This window comes from Rhea americana, unplaced genomic scaffold, assembly GCF_003343005.1.
Source record: "Rhea americana isolate MKP2758 unplaced genomic scaffold, rheAme1 scaffold_151, whole genome shotgun sequence".
In the NCBI taxonomy this organism is placed as follows: Eukaryota; Metazoa; Chordata; class Aves; order Rheiformes; family Rheidae; genus Rhea; species Rhea americana.
The window spans coordinates 1427703-1445299 of NW_028185606.1; the positions used below are offsets into that span (position 1 = coordinate 1427703).

At 37.5% G+C, this 17597-nt stretch overlaps 1 protein-coding gene and 1 long non-coding RNA gene across 8 annotated transcripts in view; one reads left to right on the forward strand and one right to left on the reverse strand.

Annotated features, from left to right (window-relative positions):
- RABGAP1L (RAB GTPase activating protein 1 like) overlaps positions 1-17288 on the reverse strand; it is a 232400-nt gene extending 215112 nt beyond the window's left edge. The window contains exon 1 of the mRNA XM_085299645.1: positions 17132-17288. The gene's annotated coding sequence lies outside the window, so the exon portion shown is untranslated. The remainder of the gene's footprint in view (positions 1-17131) is intronic.
- LOC146598839 (uncharacterized) overlaps positions 1-17597 on the forward strand; it is a 186506-nt gene that overhangs the window by 49545 nt on the left and 119364 nt on the right. The gene's annotated exons all lie outside the window — the stretch shown is intronic.

Genomic DNA, 17597 nt, shown 5'->3' on the forward strand with positions numbered 1-17597 from the left:
CACATCGACAGCAAAGATCCAGTTTTTCAGAAGTTTCCTCCCCTTCCACCCCTAGATCTACTGCTGGGCTTCATGAAGASAGTGAGGAAGAGCCCTCACAACTCCTTCTAGAATATTTGCAGAAAGAAGGGATCACAAGAAAAGCTATTTTGACAAAGTTTTATCTCAGTCTATTTAAGCTTCATTCAGTGATTTTTTCTTTTTTTTTTTTGCACATACCTGTGGGAGAATGATTTTAAAAGAGAAAGGCAAACTGCTTACATTAGCATATCACTAATTTTTTCTGTAAGAAAATGAGGACTGACAGGCACACTGTAAACTAGGAAAAGCTTCTGTAGCAGTATTTTAACAATAAAATCAGAGAAAATGTACATTTTTAAAATGTAAGTAAAAAAAATGGTAACAGAGCCAGAGAAATATGCTGAACTACAAAATACCTGTTCTTGCCCTATGTGGATTAAGGCAGCTTAATCCTATTTCTTAAGTTTTAATCAGAAAGACTAAGAAAATTTTATAAACACTAGCCAACTACAAGGAGTTTCTCATTCAATTCAGGCACTTAAAAGCATACTATACACATTCGTGTGATCACATCTGAGTTGCAATGCCTTCAGTGTTCCTAAGTGTACTTCAAGCTTGTCTTTGAGATCTGCTTAACTACCACATCAGRTGAACATACATACATTTTTCAGCCATAACTATTGCTAGCTGAATAAATTAATCGGTCCCAGACCAGCTAACTCCAGCCTGTCATTACTGCCTACTGCAACTCGCCATCAGTGCTATTCATGTGAATACTCCCTGTCCCATTTCAGTCAAAACAAAGGGCATTAGTTTCAGTTTGGTAGTCAAATTTACTTTAATTAGGATGAGTTATAAAACATGCACACAAACAGGTCAGACATTCAGAAAGTTAACTCTTCAACCAGAAGAGTAACCCTCTATATTTGTTGGTCGCACAGGTGCAGTTACAAGAACAAGCCTGAAAATGCACCATGTCTTCTGCTAAGACAACCTCTTGACATCTACACTAGAGAACTTGCCATAGGAAAACTAAAAGCAGTATTCTAGATTGTTCACGGAAAAAATGTGTATTACAAAGATGAAAGTCTCAGCGAATATACTCCTCATTTCCTCCCCCATTCTAGTCACATGCTATTTAGAAAGCAAAAGCGTATAGCAGTACTTACGTGTCATAGCTACGTAATGCAGTACGACCAAGCTTTGATCAAAAGCAGTTTTTAAACACCGTAGACAAACTCAATTTCAAAGATCACGAACAAGACATATTTTAAATTCAACAGCTTGAATAAGGTTAACATCAGAGTTTACGATTACAACTGGGAGTCTCAAGGAGTTTCAAGATTATCAAGATTTATACCATATTAAGTAGTAAGCTACTCAGAGGGGAAAAAAAGTTTCCATTTTATTATGTAAAATATTTAAAGCTTGAATACTTCAACTAAGCACTTACAAAGAAAAGCAGYAAAAAGAGAACAAAAATCTCTTTTGAATGAATCATACATTAAGGTTATTTGAGGAAGGGAAGGAGATGAACATTTGAGGGGTTTTTAATCCTTTTTTAACAAGAAAAAACACAAGTGCATTCTGGACTTCTCAGTCACCTCTGTTAGTAAACTAACGGTTACGATAGTTCCCTTTCATCTTTAACTTTATTCCTATTGAGGACATACTCCTTTTCACTCATTATTCGGCAATGACTTGTAAATCCACAAAGGACAGGTGTCACCAAATAGACTGGAGCAAAATCAAAGAACAGACCCTCTATTATTAAACTCATAAACAAGCTTCAGTTTTAGATCCTCCTTCCAGAGAAAGGGTCAAAAATTAAGAGTGTAAGAATATATTCTCGATTGCTTTGGTCAGAACACAGTAGACAGTTGTATAGACTGAAGTCATATTAAGTTTATTTTTGTATAAATTAGCAGCAATCTATCCTGCAGCTGCATGCAGTCTCAGAATACTGATGAAACAGGTCCAGCAAATTTTGCTTTATTAGTTTAAAAACTTATTGGCAGGGCAGTAACCATCAGAGAGGCAGTCAGGGACATGCCAGCCAGCAAACTAAGTGGCTTAGTTCAAGCTGTTGGGCAGCTGAGTTGCAAATGAATGACCACAGCTGCAATGTTCTGTTCTGCCAGCACTTCTCCCAGGATAACAACCTCAGACCAGATGGTAACGTCCTAAATTGCCAGAGCCAACAGTTGGAGGGGCCCTTCCAACACCTTCAGAAAGATGAAAACAAAATTTGCTTTGCAGTTCTAAAGTTTGCTTTGCCATAGGAAATACTGGAAGAATGCATTACTACCACAAAAAAAAGTCTTATTTGCAAAAGCAGCATCTTGACCTCATCACGAATTCAATCACAAATCACACTTCCCTATAGTAGGGCTTTTTTTTTCCTCCTCACTTTGATCAGCTATACCCCCCAGACAAAAACTCAGAAACCCAGGAACAAATACACATGAGGAAGTTTTCCCAAACTCAAGTAAACAAAGCCAAATATACAATAAAAGGAGTAATATGGGGGGGGGGGAAGGTAAAGATTTTGAAAAAAGCTTTCTGACAAACAGATTTTCAGACTAAGGGATTCTGGGGATACAGAGTAATTAATCAGACTGACCTACCTTTAAAAATAGAAAAAAGCAAACAAACAAACAAAAAAAACCCCTACTTCCTCTGAAAAATACCTTAAGTCRTATTGATACTACAATGACTGAAGGGAAGTTGTTGCTTTTCTCTGCAAGCTTTATTGCATAGTTTTGCACCAGTCACTTCATCTTTCTGTACTTCAAWTCCCTATGTTTTGCTTATATAAAATTCTATATAGATGTGAGCTAAACTCACTTTGACTACAGGCCTTTTGGGAGCAGAGACCGGACCTTACTATCCACATGTAGGGGGCTTAGCAACAGGAGCCCAAACATGATTTGCGCAAATGAATATATTTTGCAATTAAGTTCTCATTTGTGTTTAGCTGTGACCAAAGCTGTTATAGTTTCAACTAGAACATTTTCTTGTAAGTGTCATAGCGCTTAACTAGTTTACGATGGGAGGGGAATAGGGGGGAAATAATTAATAAAACAGGAATGGCTAATATAAGAAAGCATCTCCCACAGCAAAGACTTTGGCCCACCTAGCAGCTCCTGCAGGTACAGTCCAGCAGGGCACCACAGGTTCACCGCAATTCCCTGAAGTAACAACAGTGGTGGAAGCTGAAGAAGAGCAATTTCAGAGCATACGTGCAGAGTCATCACTGTATCAGATAAGGGGAACCAGGATGGAAATGCTTTTATTCCTCCTCTCCCTAACTCTTCCATGCATTTCCTAGTGAATCCAAACACATACCTCACGCACAGAAAAGCATATACCTACACAGCGACACATGCCCACAGGGTTTCTGCGCAGGGAAGCTCGAGACAGGGCGCTACTGGCTACACAGCCACTGTCACGGGAGAAAAAGAATCAAAAGAACCAAAGGAAGGACCAACCACTTTCCAGCCGGTAAGATGCAAAAGTTTCCCCATTAAACAAGACTCCAATAGGAAGCATCAGTTTTCACRTAAACCACATTTCTGAGGCAGTCACAAGACATTTTTTGGTTTTGTTCCAGTCTGTGATAAATGCATTTTTCAAAGTTACTGCCCAAGTTCACTTTTGGTTCAGAAAAACATGATTTTTTCTTTTAATTTTGTTTCAGTACTATAACCTAAGACAGACAAGAAGTTTTCATAAAATGTAGAGCTGTGAAGTAAATTGAAAAAGTCAATTAAAAAATAATCAAGATTAATGTTGATATTTCAATTATTAGTAAGCAATAATAAAAGCTTCCTGTGCTCTTTCAGGGCAATTAAAAGGAGGTTCTGCATTAAGGATGAGCTTCCATAGCTATATAGTTTGCCTGATAATCACAAACCACAAACAAGATATTGGTAAAGAAGTTCTATTTTCCTCAGATTCTTCAAGGGAATCTCTGGGAACTTTCTGAGGTGAAGGTCCAATATTCCTATATTCAATGTGCAAATTTATATTGAAAAAACATAGTCTCTATTCCTTTCTTTGATCCACACAAGACAACGCAAAATAACCAAGCATTAAGTTAATCTGAAATCCCAGATGGTATCTTACCATATTTATATACTGTCCTACTCAGATACGTCATTTACTGATATGATTTGCATCACATGCTGACTTACTGCTTAGGAAACCGGAAACTGAACACACACTGACAGAGCTTTACATGCAGAAATAACTGGGTGTCTTGATCGCTAGATTTTATATCTTATAGAAAAACGTGTCAAAACTTTGTATTACCATCTTTCTCATCCCCATGAGCTTGCTAATGCTAGTAAAAGAAACATACTTCCTCCAGAAAGCTAATCAATGCTTCAAATACACAGAGCTTTAGCTTTTCAATGTTTTTTTTGACTCAAAAACTAAATGACCTTATAAATTTCTTTATTATATGTATGTTGTATATTGTATGTTCATATGTGTATGAAGCAGCACAGCTAATCATATTCCCCAAACCCTTTTCTTGCAGGATTTRCTTCCATGTGTGCATCTACCCAATCAATAGAAATTTCATAAATTTTGTTTAATCTCACTGACATCAACAGCACCAGAATTTCATCCTTAATCTCAATTTCTCTTTAGTGTAATCTTTATGGAAGAAATATCTATTATTTGCACTAACTACTGATTTATTATCCATGAATTCTTTCCAGTGTCTGATCTCTGGCAGCAAAAGCTTATGTAAAGCACACATTTTGTGGCTGAGGGGGAGGTGGAAGCATTTACTTAGCTTAACAGTATTGTTTTCTGAAAGAAAAACAAATTAACACGAAGAGATGACTGCTTTATCAGTTTACTTTAAGAAATTCTAATTCTTGTGGTTTCCAGTGTTAAGAACCAAACCATAAAAAAGTAGTATAATTAAAAAGTAATCACATAGCTTACTTTGGCAACACTGTCACCCCCATGAACACAAACTTCTACCATGTATGGCAACAGCAAATAATTGGTCCATTTGTGGACAGCAGACTGTTTAATTGTTGTACTGGGTGCCTAGATACAGAGATTCTGCAGACTGTTTTTACACATCAGTCTTATGCCCGAGGAGTAACAATTTAAGAAAAACAGAATCAAGAGAAAACGACATATACAAGAAAACGTCTGTTCTCCGTCAAGAACACAGTACATCCCTACCACATTGAAAGAATGCTAACTAGCACTTTTTACCAGGCCACATCATAATAAACACCTTAGCACACATTAAGGAGAGAAAAAGGTTTCCTGACTTGAAGCTTTAGACTATCTTTAAGACAGTGAACCAGTTACACATTATAAAGATGCATAGTTTGGAGTCATTTGGGGAAAACACTGTTCTTATTCATCCCATCTCTAAGATCATTAGGGTGAAGAGCCCTTCTAAAGGAAGGAAAGGCACACGGCACTGCAGTATGAGTCAGGCACGGAAGCACCTGACGCTTACAGCCAGGCCCCTAACCCTCTCCGCAGCAGAGATTATCCATCACTGCAAGACAAAGGTGAAGGAAGAGAAGCAAATTTAAAAACAAAACAAACCCACATATCTGAACTCGTAAAATTCATAGGCTAGGGGCCATCATGAATACTAGATGAAGTATCAGTCTAGGTTTAAAAAAGACTATCACAGTAAGTTGCTAATTACAAAAAGTAGCCCTCACTCAAGCCCTCACTCAATATAAGTACTTTTGCTCAAATAATAATAATAATAAAGGACCATTCAAGACAAGCTACACCCCAGACAATACAGATTTGAAATAAGGTTTGAGGGGGTTCTGTTTTTAAATAAAGAAGCAAACAATTATTCAGGCCTAAGATTTGTTCACACACAAAAGTTAAAGACATGAGAAACATCAGTGAAAGAACAGAACTATCACACTAGCATATGCCTCCTACTGACACATTAATTTAATCCATACTGCTTATACATTTAATCTACGCAAACTAATCCAATTAAAGTGCTCAATCAACTTAAGAAAATCCATTCTTTTTCTGCCAACTGAAAAAAAAGACACACACACACACACACAAAAAAAAAAAAAAAAAAAAACTTTCTCCTCCCCCATCCTTTTCCACAAACTACTCCTTTTAAAAAAGTGTAACTAAGAGGGCTTTCCCTCTTTCTGAAGACGTTATCAGTGCTTATGCTTACCTTACTAAGAAAGCAACACACGTATATGTCAACTTCCAGCAAACGAGCTCACTAGAGGGGCTACGAGAACCTCACACAACTAGTTTGAGCAGAGTAGCTCATTCTGCTGGAGGATAAAACAAGGCCAACAGGGCAAGTAAGGTAACTCTGTAGCAAGCCTTCCCACTGCTTTCCTCTCACCACCAGAGCACTACCACTCAGCTTTGTTAGTCATTGCTTCATTTAACTTTGGAAAATATGAACTAACAGCAAAGAGTATCTAATTTTTCCTCAGATGATGTTTGACAAGGCAGAACTTATGTTTCTTTTATTGCTCACTGCCACATGATGCTTACACAGGCAGCACTCAAATTCAATCCGAGCGATAGCTGATTTTACTTAAGAATATATTTTTATTCCAGAGGAAAGCAGTAACATAGAAAAAATGCTTGTTTAAAAGAGACTATTTCATGTTTTAATCATTAACAGGAAGTATAACAGTATCTGCCTAATTYTGCTTATTAACAATCTTTCTGTTAAGTAGACTGAATGCTTCAACTGGGTATTTTCTCCACAAGCTATTATTTGCAATAAAAATTATATGACACAATGCAAAAGAGACCATATGGAGAAGCAGCATGATATAATGCAGTAGTGATCCTGGACACCAACCGTTCTCCTTTCCAAGCCAGTGTTTTTTARAGAGTCACCTCCGACACTACCGAAACACAAGAGGAATCTTGTCTCATTGCCTGGCATGGACTTCAGTGGTAGTAAAATCTTTATTCTTCACAGAGGCAGAATTGTAAGCTATGACAACGTYCTCTCAAGATTTGCAACTTGCCTTTAGGGAATATGAGGTTTAACAGATTTAATTTGTAATGCTCTTGACCACAGAAGCTACCTTTATACCATTAACCACAGACAACGTAGTCACTATTCTCTTAACGTTTCTCAAAAACAGTTAAACTGTGGTTAATCTAGTGTTGCACAGGGGGATAGACCAGAAGACGTTTCATGATCTCTTCCATCTTCTTTACTTATTTTCCTTAAATCTTTCTTCTTTCATTCTAACAGTTGTCAAATGTAATCATGAGGGTTGTAAGTTAATAGCCACACCAGRCATTTATTTGTATTATTCAGTCACAAATCTTCCAAAACTGCAAAGACTATGAGTTTTGATTTGACAGCCACCTAGACTATTACTGCTTTTGCATCAAAATCATCTAATTTGAATGGTAAGTTCATACAGAAGAAAAACATCCTTTACAATAGAAAATGTTAAGCTTCTCACTGAAAACAAAATTTCCATAGATTTTGCACCTTAAATCCCTTAAGATACAAGCTAAGATCTTAAATTTTTACCTGCAAATTTAAATATTCAGATATAATATGGAAAGATGAAGAGAGAAATCATAGTTATTTTAAAGACAGCTTAACTTAAGGAAAGAATGCTTTAAAGTCATATGATCCTGCACCTGAAAAATCACATTAAAAAGATGTTTCTGTTGTACCACCTGAAGTTATCTTCAAATTCTAACCTAGGCATGGTCAAACTCTGAAGTGTCCAAATCCGTCACATATACATAACACGTACTGACAGAGGGCTTCTGTCAGAGAATGTTCTGTTTGTGTACGAGCTGGATTTTCAGAGGATGTTCTTCATAAGGTTCCCTTCCAAAATATTTTTCATCCCAAGCCCTAGAAAGCTCAGGTATTACTCAGTATTTCTTCCACAGACTACCCGTAAAGAGGAGTGAGAAAGGGCAGGGAATATGCATACGTGCCCTTTTTCCAAGGCACAATTTCTCTTCTTTCATCTCAGAAACACATAATAATTCACATTTATTTCCCTCCTAAGGGACTAAAGAAAACACTGACTTGAAGAAAGATTAAAACTCAAGCAGTCAAAAGGCAGAAATGATCTTTTAATCATTTACATTCTTGTTATAAAAATGCCTTTAAATTGCTAGTAAGTACATCTCACAGTATCACACAGAAAACTTTCATAAAAAGGCACCTTTAATCAGCGATGACAAGATAGGAAGACTCCCAGTAAGTAAATTAATCTGGGGCTGCCAAAGAATTGGTTTTGATTTTTGCAGCTTTTCTACAGTAATCAAATCTTAAGTAGATACACTTTACAGGGTAAATTTTACGTGAAAGATCTCAGGACAAAAAGACTTCTAATATTTTTCCTATAATGAAACTAACCATTACTGTGCTCAAAGAAATAAATTTCAAAACATTTATGTATGAATAAACTTAGACTCTCAGGCAGATCACCTTTAATTATCTAGATATTATGCATTGTACTTATTCAATTTAATGATTCTCGTGGGTTACGTTTGGTGCAAGTCTCTGGCTCAGCTAGGCCAGTCTGCAACATAACAGGGTAAAATCTCGTTGGAGAGAAGATGTCTTAAATAACAAAACAGTTGTTCATACCAACAACAAGAAGAAAGATCTTGCAAAAACTCTATTACAGTACTTTTGTTAGTTTTCATGATGCCAGCATCCTGTCTTACATTCTCCCAACAACTATGAACAATCATATTTGCCTGCTGGAATCTTCAGTGCTATATTGAAAAAGTTCTGTGCCTGCATAAAAGTAAAAATCTTAAGGAGTCAAAAAAGCTGAGTCTCTAATTACTATACCTTAAAATAAATAAATAAATAAAAATCCATCTCTCAAAGTCTAAGATAGCTTCCCAAATATAAGCATACCGTACTATGGGTTTCAGCACAATTGATACATGGTTATAGTAAAATGCAGATATAAAAGCTTACTATCAATATTTACAGACTAAATACAACCTCTATTAAACTTCTTCACTTCTGGAAGCAAATGGAGGAAGTTAAAGGCAACTAATTTAACACACAAAATTCACAGCTGTTTGAAGAACAAAAGATCACGCTCCAGTAAATAATACATAATCATACAGTTCCCATACCAGTATTTTCAACATCCTACCTTGGTCTCCATTAAGGGGAAGTTTTAACTTATGAAATTCCTAAACACAGTACAAGCTATCGAAACAGCAAATACAGAATTGAGAGTCTATAAGGCTGCAGCAGCTAACAAATGTGGGCTATTTCAAGCAAATTCAGAGACAAAGTTTTAGAACAGGTAAAGCTAACACCACCAGGGAAAAGGCAAAGCAAAGGGCAAAACAAGAGCTTACCTAACAAGTATTTTATTTATGTTGATGCTGATATTTATACTTGAAACTAACACTTTCATTTTTAAGTCATGCTTTACTTCTGATAATTACAAAGGTAAAATTAAGAGGTGCCAGGACACACAGATTTTTTTTTTTTTTTTTATGAATTGGTTATACGAGAGATATAACCGTTCAAAAGCATCTCAGCAATGTATTTGTCTATAATCTCAGCACAGCCACCTTCTACACTTCCGATTCAACTATATAATGAAAGGAGGACAGTAACCTTTCTGATCTCCATAAACTTGTTTTGGCAAGATGTGGTGCAAGATATATTCATAAGCATCATTCATGTCTTTCCAAGCCCACAAAAGTCATTAACCCATAGAACAAGTAAACCATTTTCAGTACAGGGAATCCATATGCATGGATGACCGCAACAGATCTGTGTCTGGAATACAAACAAAAAAAAATTTTTTTTTTTTTTTTTGAGTAGGAAGTGTGTGTCTTAAGGTACACAAAACTGACACGATCTAAAAGTTCAGCTATCCTTGAATTAAAAGTACAGCTACTTAACTCAGTTCGGTACCCTGAAAACACAGAGGTTTAAGATATTAATCACAGGAAATGTGATGATTCAGAGAAGCCTAAAATATTAAGTAGTAACTGGAGACAATTACTTTTTATAACAGAGGATAAAGGTATTATATCTTTCAACCTGTTAAAAGCAATCAATCTGTATTTGGAATGTTTTAACAACTCAAGGCAATTTCTTCTTTCACTGTTTTCATAATGTTATGCATCACAATAGCATTAAAATATGCCATATGAAAATTTGTTTATGACCTTCCCTTCAAGGATGTTTATAATATTTATTTATTCTTTTAAAGAATGTAAAAGCACACTTACAGGGATTTCAAGATGATTGTGATCACATAATTAAGCTGCAATGAAAGAGCAGACACTGAAGAAATCCAGAAAGGCCCAACATACGCTAGTATGCCATAGAAGTATGCAATTAYGTTGTCCATGTCAAGAATTAGCAAGATATCAACAGGTGGCTTAACAGAAGATTTTAGATACAGGACATCTTCTCTCAGAGGGGAAAAAAWWAAWWAAWWAARKTTWWAAAAAAAATTWAAAAAAAAGAGAGAGAGAAAGCACAGTGAACTAATGGTATGCAGGACAAAATGGTAATTATCTGCAAAGCCAGCCAAGAGAAAAAACAAGGAAAAGTGTAACTTCAAGACTGCTCCATAACTACTAAGTAAGCGTACTCAGCAGTATTCCTCCCTGGAAACTTCTATCACACAGTTACACCCTGCAATACACTATCTGCCACATAGATACATGCTTTTATTCCTTCTTTACCGTGACATCTAAGAGACATTCTGACAGTTGTACCTGCCTGCCAAAAAGAGCTGGTAGGTCACGGTAAGTTACTCAAAACTGATTCCTTACATTAAAAGCATTACTACTGCAGAAGTTTCATAGAAAGTACTGAGAAAGGATTTTGTTATCTATCACCTTCACCTCCATTCCATTCTTCACCCATGTTTCTCACTTAATACATGATGTTGAGCGAGTCATTACAATCTTCCATTCCCCTTAGTCCACTAGGGGCATGGAAATCAAACTCAGCTTCTCAGTAAATAGCCTTCAACATCTGTTCTTAGGTTCATTCATTGACTGTATTCCTGGTTCTTAAAATATATATGTATATATTTTCCCTTCTCTGCCCTTTGGCCTTTTTCCTTTTCTTTTTCCTACTGAGAAAATGTGTGGGAGACACTAACAAGAACTTGAACAGCAAAGCCATGGAGTTGTCCACTAGCGTTAGCAACAAACTCCACTGTGTGAGTTTGGCAGTAGACTAACATACAATGAAAGATCACATTCAAGAGGCTAAAGCAAAGACTKCAATTTTACCATTAACTAGAGGGTTTACTGAGGGTACTTTTGCATGGAAATGTAACTGCACTTGAATATCCTTCCACTATCTGCATATATTAGAAATTAAGACAGATCTCCCAAACATAAAAAAAAAAAATATCTTTCTAGACCAACTGGATACAAAAAACTTAAGACAAGCAAGAGAAGCCAGACCAGTTAACTGGCTTGCTCGAGTTTATAACCACAACTTTCCCTTGGTACTATTAGGTCAATGAAAACACATCAACACAAATCGAAAACCTTACATGAGTTAAGAAACTGCAGACAATCTCAAACACATGCAGAGTTTAAACCAAGAACCTCGTTTCAAATTGCTCGCAAGGAACATAATTCACCAACTCTCACAACTAACTCACTTTTTTCAAATAACTGAAAAACATAAAAGGTAACAGCTGAAACACTGAATGAATACATAAAACAACTCAAATCTACCCTGCTACATATATTTAAAATGGTCCAGTCTTCAAAATCGTTTTACTCCAGTGATTTGTAAAATGGATTTATGCATCAACAGAAAAACATAAAATTAATTCCAAATTAAAGCACTAACACATCGATTGTAGTAAGTTAAATATTAATTCAATCAGCTTGCTGCTAAGTATCAACATCCTTTTGTGTGTATGTGTATGCATTCTAAATAAAAGGACATGCATTGAAACTGTATATTTCTACCTGAAATTAATTATGTGAAAACTATTTAAGATGTGGCTCCTATTTCTCACTGTTGTATCTCATCTGCACCGCAGCACAAGTTGAGCTGTACATTTTAGAAAGGACTTGCTCCCTTATCACAAGGGCTCAATAATACTTACTCCTTGTTCCTATGAAGAATTGATACCTTTCATTCAAATGTTTTATGCTGAGGTTTGAAATTATTATTTTTTCTTTATTGTTGGTTAAAAATCATTCTAAGATGTATACATTTCTAGATATGAAAGGGTAAAATGAAATAGTCTTGATCTCTGCTTCAGAAGTACACAAAAGTTGGAAGCAGGGTCAGGCTACCCAAGAAGAATACAGTGACACAGCCTGTGCATATAGGGATGGCATTAGGGAAACCAACACTCAGCGGGAGCTAAAGCTAAGCGATGAAGGGCAAGAGGAAAGGGCTCGAAGAAAGGGCTCCTCAACGAGTAGCAGAAGGAAAGCTAAGCAGGAAGTTAGCCCTCTGCTCAGTGGGGCAGGAGACCTAGTGACAAAGGAAACTGAAAACTCAACACCTTTTCTTCCCCAGTTTTCACTGGCAAAGACCTCCCTCAAGTCTCCCAAGTACCTAAGTAGCAGACTCTTTAGGAGTGAAGGATTACCTACAGAAGAAAAAGATGGAGTTCAGGAGCATTTCAACAAACTGAAGGCACACAAGTCCATTGGACCAGAAGGGATGCAACTGAGAGTCCTGAGGGAGCTGGCCCATGTCACTGAGAGGTTGATTCTTTTCACTTTTTTAAAATTCATGAGACTGAAGAAGATTCCTATGACTGGAAAACAGGTGAACATCACACCTACATTCAAGCAAGGCAAGAAGAAGGATCCAGGAAAACTACAGGCCAGTCAGCCTAACCTCAGTCCATGAGAGGACTGAGGAGTAAATCCTCCCAGAAGCTATTTCTGAGCCTGTTCTGAGGAACAAGAAGTTGATTGGGAACAGGTAGCTTGGATTTACCAATGACAAATCATGCCTGATCAACCCAACAGCTTTCTACAATGAGATGAGTGGCTCAGTGGATGATGGATGAGCAGTGGACACTGTCTACTTTGATTTTAACAAGGTCTTCGACACAGTCTCTCAAAGTCTTTCTGTAGACAAACTGGTAAGACAGGGACTAAGGGACAAGGTGTTTGGAAGACTGACTGGACTGCTGAGCTCAAAGGATACCCATCAGCAGTACCAAGTCCAATAGGCAGCCAGTTACAATAGCATCTCTCAGGTATCAATACTGGGGCCAGCAGCATTTAAAGTAGTTATTAACGACTGACATGATGGAAAAAAGCAAAATTGCTAACACCATCACACTGGACAGAGTTGTCAATACACCAGAAAGCAAGGCTGCTATTCAGAAAGTCCTGCACAGACTAAGGGAACACACTGACAGGAATCCCACGAAGTTCAACAAAGCCAAATGTAGAGTCCCGAATCTGGGACAGAATAACCCCATGTGACAACAGAGGCTAGACACTAACCAGACATTAAGTATCTTTTAAAGAAAAGTACCTGGAGGTCCAAGTGGACAGAAAGGTTGAAAATGAGTCAGCAGTGTGCCCTTGCAGCAAAGAAGGCCAAGCACATCCTGGGCTGTTTTAGCAGGACCCTATCCAGGGAAGTGCTACTTCCCCTCTATTCAGCGCTCGTGARACTGCATTTGGAGTCCTGTGTCCAGGTTTGGGCTCCTCAGTGCAAGACATTAATGTATCAGAGCAAGTCCAGCAGAGGTCACCAAGCTGGTCAGAGGGCTGGAGCACATGATGTACAGTGTGAGGCTGAGGGTACTGGGTTTGATCAGCCTGGAAAAGAGAAGGCTCAGAGGTGACCTTATTGCTGTTAGTTATCTAATGGAAGGGTGTAGAAAAGGCAGAGCCAGACTCTTCTGGATGGTGCACAGTGACAAGAGGTAACAGACAAGAGGGACTAGGTTGCCCAGAGAGATGTTAAGGTCCAGAACAACCTTATCCAAGTCAGTTCTGCTTTAAGCACAACTTTGCTTTATGCAGGGGCTGGATTAGATGACCTTCAGGAGGCCCTTTCAACCTACATTATCCTATCATTCTATTTCATAAAATTTAATTCAGCAATTCTTGTATTATCTATTACTTCCTATCCATACAGGAGATTTTAGTTGTCCTATGCTTATAATAAGCATGCATTCAACAAGGTACCCAATGTAAACATCCCTTATCCACTTGCCAATAGAACTTCTTTCCTTTGTATTGTTTTGCTTCCAGTAAGTCCCCCATCACGAGGGAACGTACACCTTCAACATCAGAACAGTTTTGTGCTTTTAAGCTCATTTGGTCTGAGAAACAAACCTTTTCTGATATCCTCACTAATGTCTCAGGGAGGATAAGATCAGGAATGTAAAGGGCAGTCTTACTCCCATCTTACTTTATGGCAAAAATTTTAACATTTCCTATGTCTACTTAGAAACATTAGAAAGACCTCTGTCCTTGCTGTTCTTTCCAAAAACAGGAAAAGACCTGCGAAAGGAACAATATATCCAGTTTTCCCACAAGGATCTTACTCATCTTTCACAGTAATCAATTTAACTAAGCATGCTTTGGAAACTGATTTATTGATGTATCATTTACAAATATTCATACATAAGAAAAGAAAAGAAAAGAAAAGAAAAGAAAAGAAAAGAAAAGAAAAGAAAAGAAAAGAAAAGAAAAGAAAAGAAAAGAAAAGAAAAGAAAAGAANAAGAAAAGAAAAGAAAAGAAAAGAAAAGAAAAGAAAAGAAAAGAAAAGAAAAGAAAAGAAAAGAAAAGAAAAGAAAAGAAAAGAAAAGAAAAGAAGAAACTACTTTTTCTTTCTCGATGTTACAGTGTTCCCTCTTGGGACACTTCTAATATGAAATTAAGTAAATGCCTTAAAAATCCATAGAGGTATTTTCTAATACTCTACACAGATGTTCTGTTTCTTTTTTAAATAAAAAAAAAGTGAACAAATAAATTTCAATCTCTTTTCAAATACTTTACGCTTTGTTTATGAACCATGACGCTGTCAAAGAAAAGAAAGTCATGTCAATGATCCAGGTTACAGTAATGGCTCCTTTAATAGTTGTGCCAGTATAACAGAGAGTAAGATGAAGGCAAGAAAAACTGTCAAAAAGCATGAGTTTCAAAAACCTCCTCTTAGGAAAACATACCCGAGAACATCTTAAATTTCATGGAGTTATCCTTTTAATGGAGATTAATGTCAATATGTGAAACATACATTTCAATTTCTGCTTACCAGCTGTAATAAGAAGGTCAAGATTAAAATTCATAAAGAGAAACTGAGAGCTATTACAGAAGAGATGAGTACACCTCGTAGTCAAAAGAGAAATGAAGGGCTAACATTGTGATTTGACAGAATTTTGTACCTCTTTCTTTGACTCTTTTGAACTTGGTATAGCAGTACTCTCAATATGGTGTATCAGTGTTTTGAGTTCATAAATATAATTACAATTAGTGTAGCTTGGAACAGCCTTCCAGTTACAGCAATGGTAATAAAAATTACAGTTGATTCCACCTGAAGTAGATCATAATAAATTTATAAGAGCTTCTATCTAACAAAACACCCAGACAGTTCCTTGCAATCAATGAATCAAAATCTACGTAGAAGAAGAGAAGATAAGCAAAAGAAAGAATAAGAGAAAACCAAAGATACTACCATGGACAAACAGGGAGGAAAAAAATGGAAATAGAGCTGGCCCCATAAGAAAGTAGTAGCCCATTTAACRTTGCTGAGAACAGAAATACAGAGAAATGATACCATGGCCTTACGATCAACAGAAGCCAGTACTGACAGCAAAAGAAGAGCTTCTACCACCCTATCATTTGCTCCCTTCACAAGTGGCATAAGCTAATCAAATATACAGGGTAGCTTTTAGCAATAAAGCCTTCTCACATTAAAATACACTGATCGTAAAACCATGACCCAAATAAGCGTACCACCCATTGTGGTTTGTATGACTGTAACAGGACTAGCGTTAAGCTCTCCTCTCTACCAACATACTTCTTCCTCCTTCAGATTGAGACAGTGTGACCCAGCACCAGGCAAGTAAACCAGTTCAGGAAGTTGTTCTAACTGAAAAGTAACTCAGAGTGGGGGGAAAAAATAAAGAAATAAATAGTACCACTTTTTGAYTAGGTTAGTTCTCTTAAACTCACTTCCCGGCTGCGTAGGTCCTGTTGATGACACAAGGGAAGGAGCAGCTACAACTCAGATTGGCCTCTATGACACTTGTAGAGCGCACCAGGAGGCTAGGTTCCACAGAAAGCCACATTATGTCCTGTGTCTTTCTGCAATCCTCTTAGCATCACTAAATCTTAACCTGTGAATTATTGTTTAAAGGAGTGGATACTATTTTTAACCAAGCATTATTACATATAGCAGTAACTATCTTAAAGAAAATGCTGCAGAGAAAGGTACTTCAGATAATTCTCAGATCTAGCTTCAGTTGTTACAACGCTGGAATTAATCAGTACTTGCAACACACAACTATATTTGTACTACATTTAAGTTTAAAGTGCAAACTAACCTCTTCTTAGTATCATTAGTACCACATTATCCATATAATCAAACAATATTGGCTACAGTCCTACCTGAACCTAGACACACATTTAATTTGCGAAACTAGTTTTATATACCCAGTAACTTCGCACACAGTTTGGAGCATTAGTCAATCTGAGGGACGCTCAGGATTTAGCCTACATCAAAGGGATTCAGTCAGGCAAGGCCACACTACCTGGCATGGATTCACAGGGAGAACATGTTGCCTATAACACCAAGAACTCTTCTGGGAGACAGGAAATACAACTGCCCTTTACCAAAGTTTTATTAGAAAAGTCACCAACGTGACTGAGAGACTACAGCTTTGACAGTAAAAGCCAGAAGCTGTTTACCTCAGTGAACTACTATTTTTTTTTCCYGGGTTTGCTTGTTTTTAGGAAGAGTTAACACTCAAAATCTTTTTTTCCTCTCTCTAAACAGAAGARCAAATGCACGCAAAATCCCAGGCTAAGAAACACTGTAAGTTATGATTAATTTATCAGGTAATCAAAAACAAGCAATCTTAGCAACATCGCTTTGTAAGAGAGGCAGCGAGAGCAAAGTACCTGCTGCGCTTCAGAAACCCAAGCGAGCAGAGCCGCCAGGTCCCTTTCATTCAGAGTGCCATAGCCTCTTCAGATGCTTTCAGCGAGTTCTGAAGTGCTCTTCCCGAAAACGGCAATTTTTGTAGTAGGCTGCTGCGACAGAGGGCCTAACTGCGGAAGGAACTTTAAAAAAAAAAGAAAAGAAAAGAAAAAGAAAAAAAAACGGAGGAGCCTCAGCCGTGTAAACCGCACCAATTCAGGCCACTACTTTRCTAGTTTGGGCTTTTGGGAGGCGACTCCGCTTTTCCTCAGAGGGGGGAGGAAGGCAGGAGAACGCTTCCGCAAGCTTGACTCTTGCTCAAGGCGACAGCAACTTTATTGTTTTTAAATACCCCACTTCCCTCCCGCTCCGCTCCTCCAGAAGCGGCGCTCCCGCAGCGCCCAGCCGCGCACACCCGCGCCCGCAGCGCGCCCCCAACAGCGCCGC